Here is a 19,107-nt window from a genome sequence, read left to right on the forward strand (position 1 = left end):
TTTGAAGTGTTCAGAAGGATTCCTGTATGCTAGCTAAATTCAATCTGGTAGATTTTCGGACTTTACAAGGCCACATGTTACTCCAACAAGATACCGTCATTTTATATTTCAGCTCTAACACATTTGTAAGGATTCAAACACCTCTGAAGAATTGTTGCACATGAAAGGACAATAGATACAAGCTGACAATGAAAGCTATTAAAACTGGACAAGATCTGACTGCTTCACTCAATGAGGAAAGAATCCTGAAAATCTAGGAAAATTCATCCCCCCAAACCAGGAAAAAGACACAGTTACAGCCTTCCTGGTAACAATTCAGTCTCGCCCTCTCTTCTTTTTTAATGAAAATCACAGAATAGCATCATGAAAAAAATCAAGAAGCCACAAAATAGAAAAGCAGAGACACATGTGAAGTCTAACATTCTTCAGTGACTGGTTCAAGCAAGCAACCTGGCATTCATTTATTTCCAGCTTTAAGAGTATGTCCAAAGGTAAGAAGCTCACAACTAATGGAAAAGGAGATGAGAACATTACAGAATGGTGTAATCTCTATGAAAATTTATGAAACTGGTTTAAGGTTGAGGAGAGCCTAAATCTCTGAAGAAACGAGGATGGAACTCCAAAGCAGCCACTACTGCAGGGATAAAAAAGAAAAGAACTTAAAATATTGCAAGGGCTTAACAGTGTGCAAATCAAGTAGGTTATAATTAGTCTAATACATGGTCAACTATGTGCTAATCTCAGGTCAAACCTGTTCCTTCATCAAATGTGCTCATAAGGAGACCCTGGCAGTGATCTTACTTAAAAGTTCATGGTCAAATTAGCAGATTCTTCAGATGGTTGAGCCCGAATTCACATATTATTTTTCTTAGCAAGGCCTATTTCAAGATGTACATGGAACACTGGATGAATCTTACGCCTCATAACTATCAACTCATTCTTAAAATGAAAAATGTTATATAAGTATTATATGTAAGAACGCATACTCTGTACATACGTAAATATGTAAGTATACATTTATATATGTATGAAAGTGTTATGAAAAAAACACTTGTACAGACTATTGAAAATATATTAGACAGGCCAGTGCTTTTGACACGGGCACAAGTTCATATTAAGATGCTGAAATCTAGCTAGCATTGCCATCTAAAGTCCACTATCCAAGAAGATTACAGAGTACATTCTCTACATAGAGAATAGATCTCTCCAGGAAACTTGGTTCCTTAAGCCAGAATAAAATCTCCTACCAGGACCTCCCTTATGTCATTTCAAAGAGGACCACAACAGAATCAACATTATCTTGGAGAAGCAGCTGACAGTTACACATCATTTCTGTTTCATTCCAATATTCTACACTACATTCAGCCACCTAGAAAACGTAAGACACCACTCTTTGTGATGTACACAAAAAGACCAGAGGGCAATAAAAAGGCTACCACAAAAAAGCAAGGTTATTTTCCAAGCACAGGAGGGAAAAATAAACCGTCACTGTCACTGTTTCTATCAATTATTTTCAGCAACAAATGTGAAATCAACCTGTGATCCAGTCTACAACTACAGGTATCATTTCCTTATTTCCAGTCAAAACACACAGGATTCTAGTTTGGGCCTCCACTTGCCTCACTTACTATCAACCTTCAACAGCTTTCAGTTCGGCCACCTCAGAGATGCCCCTCAAAGACTTCTTTCTTACTGGCTATTTAGGTGGGAATCAGAGGAAAGCCACATAAGGGTCAGTTTTCTCATGCATCACGTTTCTCTTGTGTTAGTACCTTGATTCAGAAAAAAAAAAATAACCCACTGAATCATGGAAGACAGGAAAAAAATAGATTCCTTAAGTAAATTCCAAGTAAACATTTTCTATCATTAACACTTGAAAAATCTAAAGAATGGAATTTGTGCAATGACAAACACATAACATTAAATCTGATTAAGAAAATTTCCGGAGATTTTTATCTTTTGTTCTCCTCTAATCCAGCACATGCATGCTAGAGTAACTTGAAATGTTTCTTATTATTCAAACTCTTCTCCAGCAGCGATTCCACTAGTGACAATGCTTACTTCCTTCTACTAATGAAATATTATTTTAGGTCAGAATTGAACAGAATCATTAACATTCTATTTCCAGACTTCATACATATTGCTCTCTTCAAATACCTTAAAGGTGATTGCAGTGAGAGTGGGGTCGGTCTCTTCTCACTGGTGACAGGACAAGGGGAAATGGCCTCAAGTTGTGCCAGGGGAGGTTTAGGTTGGATATCAGGAAAAACTTCTTGACAGAAAGGGTTGTTGAGCACTGGAACAGGCTCCCCAGGGAGGTGGTTGAGTCACTATCCCTGAATGCGTTTGAAAACCGTTTGGATGTGGTGCTCAGGGACATGATTTAGCGGTGGGTTAGAGTTAGGGTAGTACGGTTAGGTTGTGGTTGGACTTGATGATCTTGAAGCTCTTTTCCAACCTGAGCGATTCTATGATTCTATGTTCACTGATCTCCATATACTGGAAAGGATATAGCCTAGACAAGCTTTAGGTTCAGATTTATGTTTTGCCTGACCAGTTCATTCAGTCAGTTACACAGCCAGACATAATCAGCCTGACTGATGTAAGAGATTTTTAAAAAAAAATAGTTTCTTAAATCAAAAGCTAATTAAGATCTTTAGCCACTCTATTTCACATCACACTTGATAACAAGGATTTAATAACAGTATCACTGAAATGAGGAAAACATTGGCACTGCAAAAGAGGACTGAATGCAGTGATAATTCATAAATATACACTAGTTACAGTGTTCTTTCTGGCAGTCTATTATAAGAATTCCCCATAAATACTTGCCTCCAACTATAAAATATCAAGAACAAAGCAGAGTTGCTAGCCTTAAGAGTTACAAATAAAATGAAATCAGTAGCTTAAGCAACTATTTACTCTTGATTTTACTTCATTTAACCTTGTCCTTAGACATAGCTGATATAAACTGAAATGTTGCGTTATTTACAGGCTATTTTAAAAGTTCACTGTATTTTTAAATACGGAGAACAGCAGGACAAAATTCCATTAGCAATCTTTCAGTATTACAAGCACCATTTCCAAATGAGGAGTCAGAGCCAGGGACACATTTAAAACAATAATGTGCACAAGGTCAAAATTACTCCAACAGATTAAGAAACCAGAGTTATGATTTAACACTTCGTCTGAAGCCAGGCTTACCACTTCAGTCTTCACTTCTCAAAGCATTATAGTATAGAAATAATGCATCTGTTTAGTCTATAAATGATTTTTCTTTTTTTTTTCCTGTTACTTCTCTTACATATATTAAAATGAAACCAAGTCATCACCTCAGCTATTTGTTCTCATACCAGTGAAAGGCACAGCCCTCCTTTCTAAGGCTTCGAGAACTCATTTATTTTGTATTATCCTCCAGTCTCCCTGGAAACTGTTTAAAAATAGTCAGAAGATGTAATGGTCAGGTTAGTCTCCTGGCTGTTATTCACAGTGTTTACTTGGAGCTTCAATATTCATGCATCACATTTAATTTTCACCTTGACTTCTCTTCACAAATACATCCACAGCTGTATATATTTCATACATTTCTAAAGAAATTACTATACCAATATATACAGGCAGCAGATAAAGGTTTTTAATTACTGTAATTATTCTCTGTCATACTGCATTAAAAAAGGTAAAAGTAAGCAGAACCTTACCTCAAAATAAAACTTCATTTCATAGAAAATAAGGCCGTCTCAATGTACTGCTAGACCATGCAGGATGCTTCCAGTAACCAGGTCTGTAACACAGGAAACAAACAAGTTACTTTCTTATCCCCAGTCCATTCATTTCTAGATTTAAAGTACTTTCTGCCAGCACATGGAAAAGGAAGCAACTCAGGAAACTATGAGTTTCCTTTTCTCTTTTAGAATTGGAATATGCACTGCCAAAGAAAATAGCCTAGGATAATCCAATTCAACCTATGCTTCCAAATTACTCACATTAAAAGTTCATTATAAATGAGATCTAAGTTTATAGAGGTAAACACCTCAAAATTGTCTAGTCACTTGACAAAAACCTTGTAGCACAAGCCTAGGTGTTAACATAAATAAAGCAATCACAGACTCTCACAGAGCACTATTTTGCAATAGCACTGCTTTTCTATGGCTTAAAGTCTCTTTGTGAAGTACCACAGTGTAGTAAATAGCTAAACAAAATCCTCTCTGGGCTACTTCCCTTCACAGTGCTTTTCATTCTGAGAGTATGATTGCAGAAAAACAGAGTTAAAGTTTCTGTCTTTTTTTGAAAAGAAAAAGGGAAAAAAATATATCTATTTCAAAGTTTTGGCTGTCTGGGGAGGTGAGCTTTGTTATTGGGCTGGTTTTAGGCTTTGCATTCCTCTGTTCCGAGGCTTTGGGGAGTTTGTTCTTTGTTTTTAATTCAAACAAAACCTAATTTAATATGAAATTTCAATACTCATCTCATGCAGATGAGCAAATCAGTTGGAACATCAAAATAAATTGTGATTTATCCTTTTTTTTTTCCATGCAACATTATGAAATCAACAATACCTTCTAGCTACGTCAACAATTTCAAAATTGTCTGGTCATTTTTCCAGGCAAAGCAATATGTTTCAAGAAATAAAAAGCCAGGTTGGATGGGGCCCTGGGCAACTTGATCTACTACTTGATCTAGAGGCTGGCAACCCTGCCTGCGGCAGAGGGGTTGGAACTTGATGATCCTTGAGGTTCCTTCCAACCCAAGCCATTCTATGATTCAATAACCTAAAGCTTTCTGCTGGAAATGTCTTGTGTATGTTCCATGCATCCAGATTGCAGTCACAGAAGGGTTTCATCCTCACTTTTAGATCTCTTGGAGCAGCTATCCAAATTTGAAACTAATTTACATATTCACTTAGAAAGACCATGAATAAAGTTACATGTCTGTACAAAAGTCCATGGCAACAAAAGAATACCTGTAGCATTTAAACAACCAAATAAATTTGATGTATTTTCCTTGGCAAGTCTGGTTAGAAAGGTGCTTCTTTGTTTACCTTCCCATGGACTTTTAAGTAACCTTAACTGTATTGCCAAACAGCTTGTAACTGTAGGCCAGCTCAGAGTAAATACAGTCTGCATTAGGATATTTCAGCATCCAAAGGATCATCCACACAGAAGCCAGCATGTACACTGAATTATAAGGCATGCCACTGGTGAGCACCACGAGGATTTTTCTGCTAATATTTAAGGCCAAGATAAAAGCAAGTTCAGTGCAGACAATGTCTGAGTATCTAATGCCTTCCCATGTGTAGCTATGTCATTGTGCAAAGAATTCAATGGAAGGCAATTATTTATTTATTACTCTAAGATGTCAGAGTCCTGTTCAGTACAGCCCATCAATTTGCTAGCCACTCTATTATCTGGAAACCACTTTTTACTTTTCCAAACTTGCACATACTTTTTTTTTTTTTTTTTTTTTAATTTGGTTTAAATGTGATTCTAAAGTATTTCAATTACTTTCAACATTTCTACCTTTCTTCATCTTCAGTTCTCTGTTGTGGGGCTGTGAGAGCACCAAACATCAGGTTGGAGGCATCTCACCTACAGAGAGTCTTCCTCAATTGTGGAAATCAAAATCCAGTGTCAAACGAATGTATCACATTTATGGGACAACGACAGCTGAGGTAGCAGGGAAATGAATCTGAGTATTGCTGCTTTCTAGTTACACCTGTCCCCCAAACAAATTTTCCACTTCAGTACAAGCTGTTCATTCATCAGCGCTGGGAAGCTGCTTTGAAACTTGCTCTTTTCAGGTTCAGTTCTATAACAGAATTTATTTCCGTTGCTAAAGAAAAACAGTCTCTTGTTTTAAAGTTATAAACTGAAAACAGAATTATAGTTTTCCTGCTCTGACAGAACTAGAAATAGATTTTTCTCTAGTTTGTCAGGGAAGTCTATCCAATGTTAACCCCAAATGTGACTATGCAGGAAGAAGATGAATGAACTGCCCTCAAATGTTTTACAAGAATAGAAGGAACACAACACCGCATTTGCACATATTATCAGAGCAATCTAATGATTACAATACCATGTTTCAAAATTACAACTTCATTTAAAACATGAGATTCAATTATATGAATATTTAACAGAAGAAAAGAGAATTAACATTGTAGAGTCTTAAAGAAACATAAATTGTTTATCCAGTGTTCCATTTTAAGGCCAGCTTGAACAAACGTGACTGTGGGAAGAATGTTAATTTTTCAAGTGGGTCAGTTGCTGCTGAAGATACCATGCACATTTTTTAAAGAACCTTGCCAAGTGACAATTGTAACTAAACAGCCTAAAATGATTAATCACTGCTTATACATTCTATTGTCTTCACTTGGAATGCAGCCAGAAATGAAACTCAACCGCCCAGAAGCCCAGTCAGCAAATGAGCTGCCCGGAACCCGGCGCTTGCTAACACTGCGAGCTCACCCACCAGCATTCTTAGCCTGTCGCAGAGTGGGGCAATGAGTTCGTAAAGCACCTAACTCCACAAGTTTACACAAAATTCAATGAGGGTGAGCATTCCAAGTCTAACTCCTCCCCACTCTATTGCTAGTAATGTTATTTGCAGAAAAAAAAGAATATTGAGAAAAGCAGAAAGGGAAAGTGTGATGTCCCAATTCCATTCCAGAACCCCACACTGTTGCTCCAAAAGTAATGCTTCCTATTTATTTCTGTGGAAATGACAACAGATACAATGAGCACAATAATACTGTTTGATAGAGCAAATTATCAGCTACAAAAGCACCATTTTTTCAACACAGTCATAACTATTAGCTGTGCATTTTCATCAGCAATGAACAAGAGCCTGTACACTGCACTCATAAAAATCTGCACCAGAAGAGATGACACACTGCCACTGTTGTCACTGCTGAAATGCACCGCCCACCGCCTCACGGTGCTCACATCCACTGCTTGGTCTCTGTACACGTTCAGCAAGCGTCAATGAACGTCAGTGGTGCCATTTTTTCTGCCTGGAGGAATCCAGTGACACTTATTTGCTTCATCCGCACTTCCATGTCAGATGCCATTCTGTCAGAGTGCCCCTCTGCTGCCATGTGTCCCACAGCAACAAAATGTATTGAAATACTGGCAGGAAGGTTCAACCTCTACTGCCATACCACTTTCATGTGCCTCTGATGTTGGCCAACGTAATAAAATAGGAGGCATTACTTAGGAGCTGCCCTCATACGACTGTGCCCCTCATAGATAGTTCAGGTAGTCTGCATCCCCAAAATTCTTAGTGCTACTGGATTTTACTTCAGTAGTGTTTGCATTGGCAGCTCACTGAGACTGTAAAGGTGAATTCCAGCCCCCTCTCATGCTATGTTGTTTCTGTTTGCATATTTTCTCTACATCTATGCAGGTTTTGCTATACCCACAGGCTAGCCATGGTTATGCCTACACTTTCATTTCCTGAGGGCAGACTGCCTCAGAATGACCCACTGGATACCCCTGATTTCTGACCGCCGCTGCCGTATTACTTCCCCAGACTGATCCAGTGTATGCAGGTATATGCATGCCAAGAGACCACCACAGAAACTCCCCCTGAGAATGATGGTCACAGACTTCCATGCACTAAGAGCAATTATTCAGAGTCTCACAAAGATCCTAGCCTGCAACTACTTGAAGAAGCTCTCATTTAAAAACTTTCCTAAGTGGTTTGTGCTCATTTTTAATCTGGTTAACAGTTCACTACCAAAGGGAGTTAAGATAAAGCTTTGAATGTTTTATATAAATGGTCCTCTAAGGTCCCATAACAATAGTAACCATGAAAAGCTGAGCAATCATACCACAGCCGTTAGTGTTCTACTCTGGATAATACACGGAAATTATTAAATTATGAGACTAGACTTTCCTTTATGCCTGAAGCCACATTTCAATAACCAACTTTTCAAGTTTTAGATGTTGCACTACTTTGAAGCTAGAAAGATGCTCCAGTTGCAAAAGGTAAGCAGAAGAGTATATATAAATCCAACAACATCCCATTTAGTTTCATTAAGTTACTTGCTCAGTGACAGAAAAGACCCACGTGCTTTGCCACTATACTCACTGTTCATGAAAAATAAAGCAAGCAAAAAAGGAAGAGAAGTGACCAATAAGCACCCTGCACTCCAAAAGAGCTGCCGCAGATAAATCAGCTTTTAATAGTGTAAACTGACACATGAAAGGTACCTTTAGAATACAACATCAGTTTTAATTAACCTTTTCTCCCCTCTAGCAAAGCATCATGGGAGACATTAAAGACAGAAACACAGAACAAGCCAATATTCGGTATTAGTCCTTACCTTGCCACCCATTCTAAAACACATGATCTATCATTTACATTTCAGATTTGAGAAATTACTGCTTGTGCAAATACAGATTGCTGCGTCTCCCCTAGCCAAAAGGCCACTCAGATTTTTCCCCCATCCCAGTTTATGTAATAAACTGTCACTGACTGAAGAACACAACAGAAAATAAAGGTGGCATTTCCTCTTTCAACATAGGGCTTTTCTCTGTAATTTTCTGCCTGTAAACAGAGGAACATTTCAGTCTTGGAAGACAGAAGAGATGAAAAGTTTATGTAAACACAAATTTAGAATATGAATAGCAAAAGCAAGCCAAAGTATTTAGAAAAGGATTTAATTTTCTAGAAATATATATATGGACTTATCTTAGGAAACTAGTCCGGTTCAAGCATGGAATCTCTCACAAGGAATGAAATCACATCATGGTATTTTCACTCTTTTTGGGTTCCTGAGCAGGTCAGACATACCGAAGTCATCAATGAAGAAAAGTAACCAACAACAGACTGAAATGGGAGATGCTTGTGAATATTTAAGCTCACTGAACAGAGACACAGCCCTAGCATCTTCAGGAATCTGAGTTTGTACCTTACCAGTGTAGACAAAACTAGCTAATCCAAGGTTATCAGGAAAATCAGAAAACTCCTCACCTTGAATTTCGGAGTTTTTATTCACCTATTTGAATTTCAAACACATTAACCATGCTTTGTTTTTTGTAAATCAAGTGGTGCTATTAAGGTGTGTGTTGAGTTTGTGTTAAGTTTGAATAGTCATTTAACCGCGACAGCCAATTTCTGTTAACTAACACTACAGTGTTATTTTGTTTAGCGTTATATTTAGTGTATATTGTCAGTGTATTATTTGTTATATATTCTAGTTTAATCAACATCTTACACTTCACTGCATTTACTAAAACCATCAAACATTTCTGGGTCTTTTTGCCTAACATCTGTAACTCACATTAGATTATCTGGTCAAAATAACCATTACAAACAAACATTCTTTTTTAATACTGTGTAGTCAACAGCTGCATCGGATATCTCATAAATGGTGAGAAATCAGCGACTGGAAAAATGTATTCAGCATATAGGCAATTTTTACTATTCCTCAACTGAAGTTATACTCTCAAATACAATTCTTCCCTTAACATTGTTAACTAAAATAACTCTAACAATATAAAGTTTATGAAAATGGTGCTTCAGTGTGTGCTAAAGTATTCAAAACTGATTTTCTTCCTATATACCTCACAGGTGGTGGCAACGCAGCCTCTCAATCATCTGCTAAAAGCCAGCTCTCAACCTTAGAGGCTCCTACTACTGCTTCACTCTAACAGGTCTTAACCATTGTTTTGAGTTTTAAAAACTTGTCAGACTTTACCACATCCTAGAAACATGGGATAGCTTGAGGAGGTCTGAAAAGGCATGACAGGTAAATTTTGCAACACAAAAGGTAAATATGTTATTAATTTCTTCTCAAGGTATGTTTGTATACAACGTTAAAGAAATTGCCTGTTGTGACCATTTAAAGCCAATGATACTCTGATGCATTTTCAAGATTATGTAAATCTCAAATCTCTTACATGATGAGGCTGAACTTATTTCTGCAATAAATACAAGAGAAACGCCCTGTGCTTTCACCAACTTTAAGTTTTTGTCCGTCAAGTACTACTTTCCTCCTGATCAGAGCTCCTCAGGAGTAGCAGGAAGTTCTCCATTAACGAAGCTTCTATTCCCCAAACTTTATTCAGAATTGTCATTTGAACCCTCTACATAACAAGCTCTAGTTCTGTTGCCTGCTAGGAAGAGAAAATCTTGTTTAATGTGTTCAGTTATGTCTGTGGGAGTTGGGGAGCAAAGAAGGTTTACCAAACTAGAAATGCTAACTTACTTCCACTTTATTATTATTACTATAGAAAAAGCTACAGCAAATACATTCAGTCACGGCTGTTAAGTTCTTTGAAATGCACGTCCCCAGAACAGCACGTCATCCTGGCATCAAATTGCAATGCCTTCCTTTGATGACAGAAAGCAAGTCTGACTTGACTGATTCACCAGAGTAACGTGAAATATAAGGCAGTCATGCTTTACTGCCCTCCTGAGAAGACACGCATTAGGTCGGTGCCACATGTCAAACTCACCTATACTTCCCTCATGATGTAAACAACTTTCGCCTTCCAAAATGTTTGGAGTCTGGCAATGATCAACCACTTAACGTAAGCCAGGCTCAGAACGTCTGCAAGGAGTTTGCTAGAATGCAGCCTTTTAAAAACGGAAATAAACTTTTTTCCAATAATGTGATTTGTGGTAAATGAAAAGGACAGATAATGATGTGAAATCACACACCTTTGAACTACGAGTACCTGGCAGTGTCTACATCGGGGTACCATTCCCACTAACTGTAACTTCTCATATTCCCTGATTTGGAGTCTGCATTGAAGTTATCCTTTATTTACAACTGGACAAAATGTAAGCTGTTCAACAACTGTAAACAAGAAGTTATGCCTATTTTTCATGGAAGCATAAAGAGTAGGTCACATCAGCACAGTTGCACTTCCTGCTGGCTTCTGACACCTGAGCAGTGAAGAACCCCATAGTATCAGAAAGAAAATCCTCAGCACAGGGTCTGTTTTCTTCTCACCCTGTGATGCCATACACTCAGAATATCTAAATATGTACTTGGACTTAAGTAAGAATTCAGATTTCTTACCCATTTATGCTTATATACACTAAAGTAACAATTATTCAGCAACCCTTGATAAAGACTCGCTGGTTCAGCTGAAGCTATTCAACCTCAGCAATTCTACTGCAATATAAATAAGCAACAGCATATTTGCATTGTCTTCATAAAAAAAAGCAGGAATTCAACTGTCATAAGTAATTACTGTCAAAAAATATACAGGATCTTCTTTTTCCTGTACTATTAAGTCATGAATTATTCAGGCTGCAAACATTTCTAAATAAGTAACACTTACAGTAGGTTTGCATTTCCCTTTAAGGTACTCGTCCAAGAAAGGCATATCAATCCATGATATAACACATGTTCTGCTCAATCTCCATTCAAGCTGTCTTCTTCAGAAAGATGTATTTAACCATCAATTACCTCTTTTTCCACTCCACCTCTCCAAGAATAAAAAAATATCCATTAACCTATTCTCACAGCTGGGTTAAAGAAGAATTTAACCTACACAGCAATTTCAACCACCATCGTTTTTATATTTTGGCTTTATTAAACTGTTTGAGAAGAAATACTTAAAATTTTCTTGTTAATATACTATACACATGGTAGATTTTAGCCCCATAGAAAATAAAACTATCACCAGATTCCAGTCTTAAACTAAGATCACCTTAAAGCCTTGACTCGCACAAAACACGAGCACACCAAGTGAGCTAGAAAGCTGTCTAGAACATGGCCTACTGCAGCACATACCCCAAGCACAGTGGTGATGAGGCATTTTCAAAAGTACGTTCATCTTCACAGTTCAAAGTACAGCCTGTGAAGCAGTTAGCTAAATGCAAAGATAGTTAACATTCATAATCAACAAGAATTAGCATGTATACATTTTGGAGACTGTAAAAAAAACCAAAAACTCACAAGCTATTTGTACTACAAAGATTTTAAATTCAAGTTATTTAAAAACAAAAAAAATGATAATACATAAGGCCTCACTGAATCTGCAGTTTCATTACTAGCAATCCACCTAAGTCTGCTGCTGAGTAGGTGCCAAAGAATCACCATGGGTTTGAAGCTGTATGAAGTTAGTAGGCAAGTATGTGAGAATGGGAGCAATCTGCGTGGCCAGCCCATTCCTTCACAACAAGCACTAAAAAGCATAGGTAAAACAAGGAATAGTGTGTATTTCTAAAACTGAATTTAGCACTGAAGTGCAAGCTATTATTTAACTAGGATAAATAATACATATGTATCTGTAGCTACTTTTAAGCTCCAAAATGAGCTAACTCCTGTAAATCCATTGTCTGTGCATACGTACTTTTACGCTTAATGGGCAGCAGTGCTCTTGGAGACAAGATACAGCTCCAAGAAAGAAAAAAGAGGTAGAATTAAAAATGGATGCTAATCAATGCACTATTTCTGCATCTTGAGTGTAGACAGTTCAGGCTATGTAATCCCTTCATATGCTGTACATTTAAATGTCTGGTTGACATCAATCTGGTTGAACAGATTTATAACCAGGTATTTTATGTGAGAAACTACAAAGGCCTTTTAGCAGACTCAATTTACAAGCTTCATAAACATTAACTTAAGAATTAAGGCTTTTCACCACTCATTTTCTATATATGCACTGATAATTCATTTAACGTAAGAATACTAAGATGCAAGAGTACTAAAGTGCAGCTACTAAAAATGCACTTTCCTTTATTGCCCTTTTGAAAGACAAGTAGAAGGGTGACATTTCTAAGGACTGATTGCATGCATGAATAAAGAGCACACATGAGAAAAGGGATAGCAAAGAACAACAATACGTGAAATTTCAGAGCAGGCACTATACTTGAACAATTCCTAGTCCTGGAGTTCATTGTTACTTGCAATGGTACGTTTTCAGAGACCTGTTGTCCACCTGCAGGTTGTCACTTAGTACTGACACAGCAGAAATGAATTTAGATTCAGATATGGACACAGGCACTGAGTTCTAGACTCTGAAGACTGAAAGTGATGGCTCCTTGACAACTGACTGCACGACTTACAGTCTGTTCTCGTGGAAAATAACAGATTCAGTTAAAACCCGAGCCTTATCTACCAAGTTACTGCTTCTCAGCTAAGAGACTGCAGTTCACTAACAAATGTAATCCTCAAGTTTCAGGCCTATAACGTTTGAAATTCAGCAAATTCAGTGGTGACCTCCTGGCTGCACTGGTTTTTAATGCTGTCATCATTAACTTTTTTCTGTTTCACTCTTCTTTATCTGGACTCTGTTCTATGGTTCTAGTTACCAACTAGACATAGTAGCAGTGCAGTTCTAAAGGAGTAATCATAAACAGGGCTTTATTCAAACTGTAAATAGCTTTAAAGCTTTTACCCACCTCGGTACTGACAGCAACAAGTCAGTTTAATCTTTCTACAGACATGGACAGCAGACATTCACTGCTGCTATTGCTCGCAATGGAACTGGAAGCTGTTGCTATTGTTAGTAGTGCTATTACTAGTTAATGAACATAAACTGCGTGGGCCACAGAAATCCTTGCAGGAAGAGTAATAGAGGTGATTGACTCCAATTACAGACAGTTAAACTGATAAAGTTTATTGCATTACCAATATTTTATTTACTTATGTAACTCATTTTTACAAGCAACAATCACAGAACCATTGAATGGCCTGGGTTGAAAAGGACCTCAAAGATCATTTAGTTTCAAACCCCCTGCCTTGTGCAGGGTCACCAACCACTAGACCAGGCTGCCCAGAGCCACATAATACAAGGTTACAAGGAAGTTATGAGATTGTCTCCAATATGACCACTTCCATCTTGAATCATGATGTGAAATTCGTATGGAATTTTGGCTAAATACCTGCAGAAAAAGTCACTAGCAATATGTGTAGCAACAGTTTCAGGAGCTCAGGTTTAGGCCCAGGGCTGGGGCATGAGCTGGATAAACAATAAAAATAAAAACAATCCTTCAAAGGGCTGGTAAAAGAAAAAACACAAGGTTTCTATTTACAGAATTTCTTCACAGTATGTTACCACGACAAGACATTTGCTATTCTTGTGGTGTATTTCTCGAACTGTCTATATTCAGCACAGAACTTGCCAGCTAATTCTGTTTCCAACAAAACTACAGTCCATTTACACTGTAGCAAAGAAAGCATACCATTTATCTCTTTGGCATGGCTAAAGAGGAATTTGCCAACTTTCCAAACAATCCTCGAAAGCTGGGTTGCTCTATATTTGCATCCAGAAGGTTAGTACAGTATTGTTTTAGAAACTCTAGAATGTGTTGGAAATTCATCCTCAGTATAAACAACCCAGATTTTTATTTTTATATCGCCCTCACTGTTTTACTAGATTGAAGTCATCCTACTTAAAGAGCAGTGTTTTGTAAAGTTTCCTTACTTTCAGATTAAGCTATTTAACACTTATTTTAGGCAACATATCAACTATCCTGAGGGTAAGAAACATACTAGAGTCACATACTTAAATACCAAAAGTTTCCGTGTGCCTCCATCTCCAAATAAAAGCCATTTATTCAAGTCAGCGAAGTCTCATCAAAAAGGTTAAGAAGCTTAATGGCTATTTAACAGATTAGGGATTCATTTTCTTGCAAGAGGTACAATTCTACCATATCACTTGAAAATAAAAGAGAACTTAAGCAGTTTTATCACTGCTACTTATTAGAATTCTTCAATGACTGAGAATTCAGAAGTTGCAGAAATTGTATACGTAACTGTTGTACACTGTATCAGACTGACATAAATAAGTTCTTCTTTCTGCATGCTGTGTCTTGGAGGACAGTAAGTTAACATTTCAGAAAAAAAAACAGCACATCTTCAGGTCCTAGCATCACCATATTTTTATGCCTGTTACTTTAACTATGTCGCTGCCAAATCAATTCTTTCTGATTAGAATACACTTTGAATTTTATCAAGTCTTCCCACAGACACAAATCTTTCTGTCTTAAGCACTTCTTGTCATTTTAATTGCTTCATTTCAAGTACCCTGAAGAACAAAAACAACGCTTTACAGTGCTCACTAGGCAGGTTGAACAGCACTCACACTGTCCCAGGTGACAACACTATTTAGAATCACCATTTAAATGGGGGAAGAAGAAGAGGCAATGTTGAAAACACATATGTAAGAAATACATGCTGCTTATACTCTTCACTGAAATCAAAGACAAAGCAAGTTGAGCATCCCTGCCACCTCACCACTGCAATAAAAGGAAGAAAGACATCTTCTCTTGACTGAACTAAGCTTTCTCATGTGTTTCAGGGCTCAGACATTGTCTAAGCTATGTAGGAGAACACAAAATAACCCGTTTCAGGATGAGTTATCTATTTCTAACTACATACTCTAAGTTTTGTTTGTTCGTGTGCTTTTACACACAATTTATATTTATTCAGTAACATAAAGAACAGGTAGGACTCCATCACACTTTTGCACTGAAATGATCTTTGTGAGATCCTTGAACTGAATCAGCCCTCCACCTGTGCACACCAGTCATTTAACTCCGAGATCTCTCTCAATCTATGTGAGACCACACAGCTGCCACTGTGCTCTTGCAAGGTGACATGGCTACAAAACAAACAAACAAGCAAACAAGCAAAAGAACAACAAAAAAACCCACACCAACCACATTTCAGCAACAAGTCAAGGTATTCCTATGGAAGAGCAGACTGAAACTTGCCTAAAATTTCCACTAAAAAGTCTACCAAAAATGTTTCCATTCGTTTCGTATTCATTTTCCTAGAGTTTCAGAGAGGAAAAAAAACCAAGAAAAACCCCAAACCCAAGCAATTTACTGTCTGGTCTTTTTGAAACATGTCAGTGCGTCACTACGACCCCCTCACAGTCTACACAGAATTTAGTCTTAAGAGAGAAAAAGGCAAAAACATTGCATTCTTAGTCCCCAGCATGCCATAGCACGGCAGTATCTTCAGAATATTATACAGTTGCTATCCAAAGTTTATTCCAAAGTTTTTTCATGCACTATTTGCCCAAGGGACTGATTCCCCTGCATTCTGAAAGCACATCTGAACTGCCTATCGCTTCCAGATTTTGAAAGGAGAAATTACTGCTATAACTCAGCTGGGTTGTCTTAAAAGCTCTGCTAAAACCTCTCTGGTTTTCATCCCAGAGTCTTACTTCAGATTAAATACATTTCCTGTGCAATAATTTTCCAAGAATATAAAGCTCATATTCAAGTCTTGGGCAAAACAATTCATTTAATAAGAAAAGAGAACATGTAACAGCATTTACATTGCAGTTTGCTTCAAACACCTGCAAAATATTTGGGAACATTAGTTGCTGCACATACCACTTCCTAACCAAGAATCTGAAGCACTACGTTCAGAACTTGCAATAAACACAAAATTTGATAATTATGACTTGGTCTAATTCTGCACTTCATGGCTTTATCATACCAAGCTAGCACATAGGTAAAAACTGATTTCACTGCCCCAGATACACAACTGAAGCCAAACAAGAGCAATAGCCAACACACAGATCAGCTCAAGTTAATGATAAATGAAGCTGATGTATAATATCTCCACACCTGCAGGTCCAGCTATGCCATAGCCCAGCTACCAGCCTGATCCTAGTTATCAGAGCATAGACACCAGTCATGGCTGCAAAAAATCAGGAATTTACCCAGACAGCTTTTCCTCCCTGAAGTCACAGGCCATAAAATTAAAATACAGGAATCTACTGAGAATACAACTGTTTTTGTTGAATGCAACAGCTAAAATACCTGTTTAGGAACATTAACTTTCTCCACAGACCACAGGAATGTAAGAACCAACATTAAGTAAATGATTACCACAAAGCTAGGCAAAAACCATCTGAATGAACGGATGAGCTGAGCGCATCCATGAAAACTGGTATCATTACACAACTGTTTTTTGGTAGATAGAATTTAGGTCGATAGGACAAACAAATAACATGGTCAGAATTCAAATTCCATCTTTGTTGCTGTTTCTAACCCTGTGCATTGGTTCCTACATGGATTTTGTCATGAAAAATTTAAAGCACTCCCGATTAACCCACTTCTATCACAGCATGCTTAAAAACAAAGCCTCTGACTTGGCAGAAAATTCAGAGCAGCCTAAGTGAGAGATACAGTGCAGACAAAGTGAGAAGCCAGCAACAGCACTGGGCTACTACTGAGCCTGGTATTAGATAATTATCTGCCAGCTAAAACAGTTATTGAAACGATATTTAGTGTGCAAGCATTTTCAAGTGTCTAACATGAAACTAGAAACGACAAGAAGAAAAAAGTTTTTCTAAAAACTAACCACCTTTTTATCAATTTACTCAATGGGGAAGGCAGCTGCAGAATGTCCTTTAGCATCAGTTTAATATCATTCACAATTATTTTCTGAGTTGACTTTCACTCCAGTTGCTCTCATGAAGGATGAGCACTCAAGTCTCCTGTCACTCGGTGTTACTGGCTAGTCAGATAGTGCTTTTCTCTACAGACAGATGGCCAACAAGTTTTTAAAAGCAACTCAAGCCAAGAATATCAAAGCCAAGCCTTGCTTCTTGACTGACAAGGCTGAGGAGGGCCATGAAGGAAGAACCACATCTCTAGTTGATGTATTTCCCTCTGGCACATTGCCCTGACTGTGCAACCTGCAGGTATTTAGGAGGGACAACTTTTGTGTTGGTGCAAAAGCAAGTGGGGACAGAACAGTGAGGGTATGGAGGATGGCAGATCAAGTTTTATACTTACAAGTACCACAGCACAATTAAACAGAAAACTAAACAAAACACAGCCCTAATGTAGCTTAAAGAGACACACAAAAAGGCTGAGGAACAAAGAATTCCAGAGATGGAAGGAAGTGAGGCCTACAATATACTGAGCTCAAAGCAGGAACAGCGTAAGAGAAACCAGAACAATATTAGGCTTTTTCACTGTAAAGGTGTCAAAAGCACTCCCCACAGTGATGTGGGTCGTGAGGTAGCTTATCACTCTCCCAGAGACCTGGACAATCTTTTTCCTAGAAAGTTGCAATGGAGATTTTCCCTTTAACTTTCATTTACAGCAGCAACTGCTCCACAATAGCTTTGCAATTCCACCCACCAGCCTCTGCTTTAAAACAGCAATTCTCACAACATTTTCCAAGCCTCTCCCTTGCTCTCCACAGGGCCTTAACAAGCTCACCCAGCTTTGCCAGTGATGCAGGAAATTAGCAGTTGCTGCTGTCATGCAGTCCATTTTTTACTAATTTCTGTATGCAGTCACATAACATTACCTCTCTGGGGACCACTATTACTAAGCTGTCAGTTCTGAGAAGCCCCAGTAATTACAGAGATGCCCTGGCCTTACATTACCTTTCAAAGAAGACAGCATATTTGCAACCAAGCAATATTACCTACTGCAAAATAAGGCTGAACACTGACAGTAATTAAACAACAACTGCAAAAATTTAGAGAAGTTGCATTCTACTTTCACTTCCTTTTTGGTTCCATAAGCCCTGCTTTATATCAAGTTCTTCAGAACAAACTTGCACTGTAATTCCTGAGCCTTTTTTTCCCACTGAAGGTGCTGGGCACAGTGCTAAGAGTTTCAGAACGATGGGAAAAGGCAATGGAAGCACCTTTCAGCCACAGTGAAATTACAGCAATGACCATAGTTCAACAAATTTTGGTAGTGTGATACAAGTTTACACAATACTTGAATTAGGCCCAGAGAATGAAATCCATGATTCTGTGGTTATTAACTCTAAAAAGAAAATACTCGAAGGGCCCTTGCTCAATATTAAATACTGTAGCAACAAGGAACCTTCAAAAATGAAACATAATTTGCAAAACAGTTCAGTGGACTCACATCATCCAGTCTCCCACAGAATTCCTCCTCCCACACAACTGCAAGTTTGAAAGATATTCAAAATGGATGCTATCCTAGATTTTCTTCAACTGAAAATAAGATTTGTAGACAATACTCACACCACAATGTTAATCAACAATTAAGCTTACAAACAAAACTAAGTTTTTAAAACAAAAGTAGCAATTGCAAGTTAAGCACTTACTGCGTGATACAATACATGCTAAAAATAACCAGAAGTATAATTTCTTTTAGTAAACAAACTAGTCATCATGGTATTTCTCTCATTTATTTCTT

General features: G+C 37.8%; 1 protein-coding gene across 4 annotated transcripts in view; it reads right to left on the reverse strand.

Moving 5' to 3' along the window:
• Positions 1-19,107, reverse strand: part of TLN2 (talin 2) — a 151,939-nt gene that overhangs the window by 105,132 nt on the left and 27,700 nt on the right. For all 4 annotated transcript variants that reach the window (XM_021407155.1, XM_021407154.1, XM_021407156.1 and 1 more), the window contains exon 2: positions 3,699-3,781. The gene's annotated coding sequence lies outside the window, so the exon portion shown is untranslated. The remainder of the gene's footprint in view (positions 1-3,698; positions 3,782-19,107) is intronic.

The sequence above is a fragment of the Numida meleagris genome, chromosome 9 (assembly GCF_002078875.1).
Source record: "Numida meleagris isolate 19003 breed g44 Domestic line chromosome 9, NumMel1.0, whole genome shotgun sequence".
NCBI lineage: Eukaryota > Metazoa > Chordata > Aves > Galliformes > Numididae > Numida > Numida meleagris.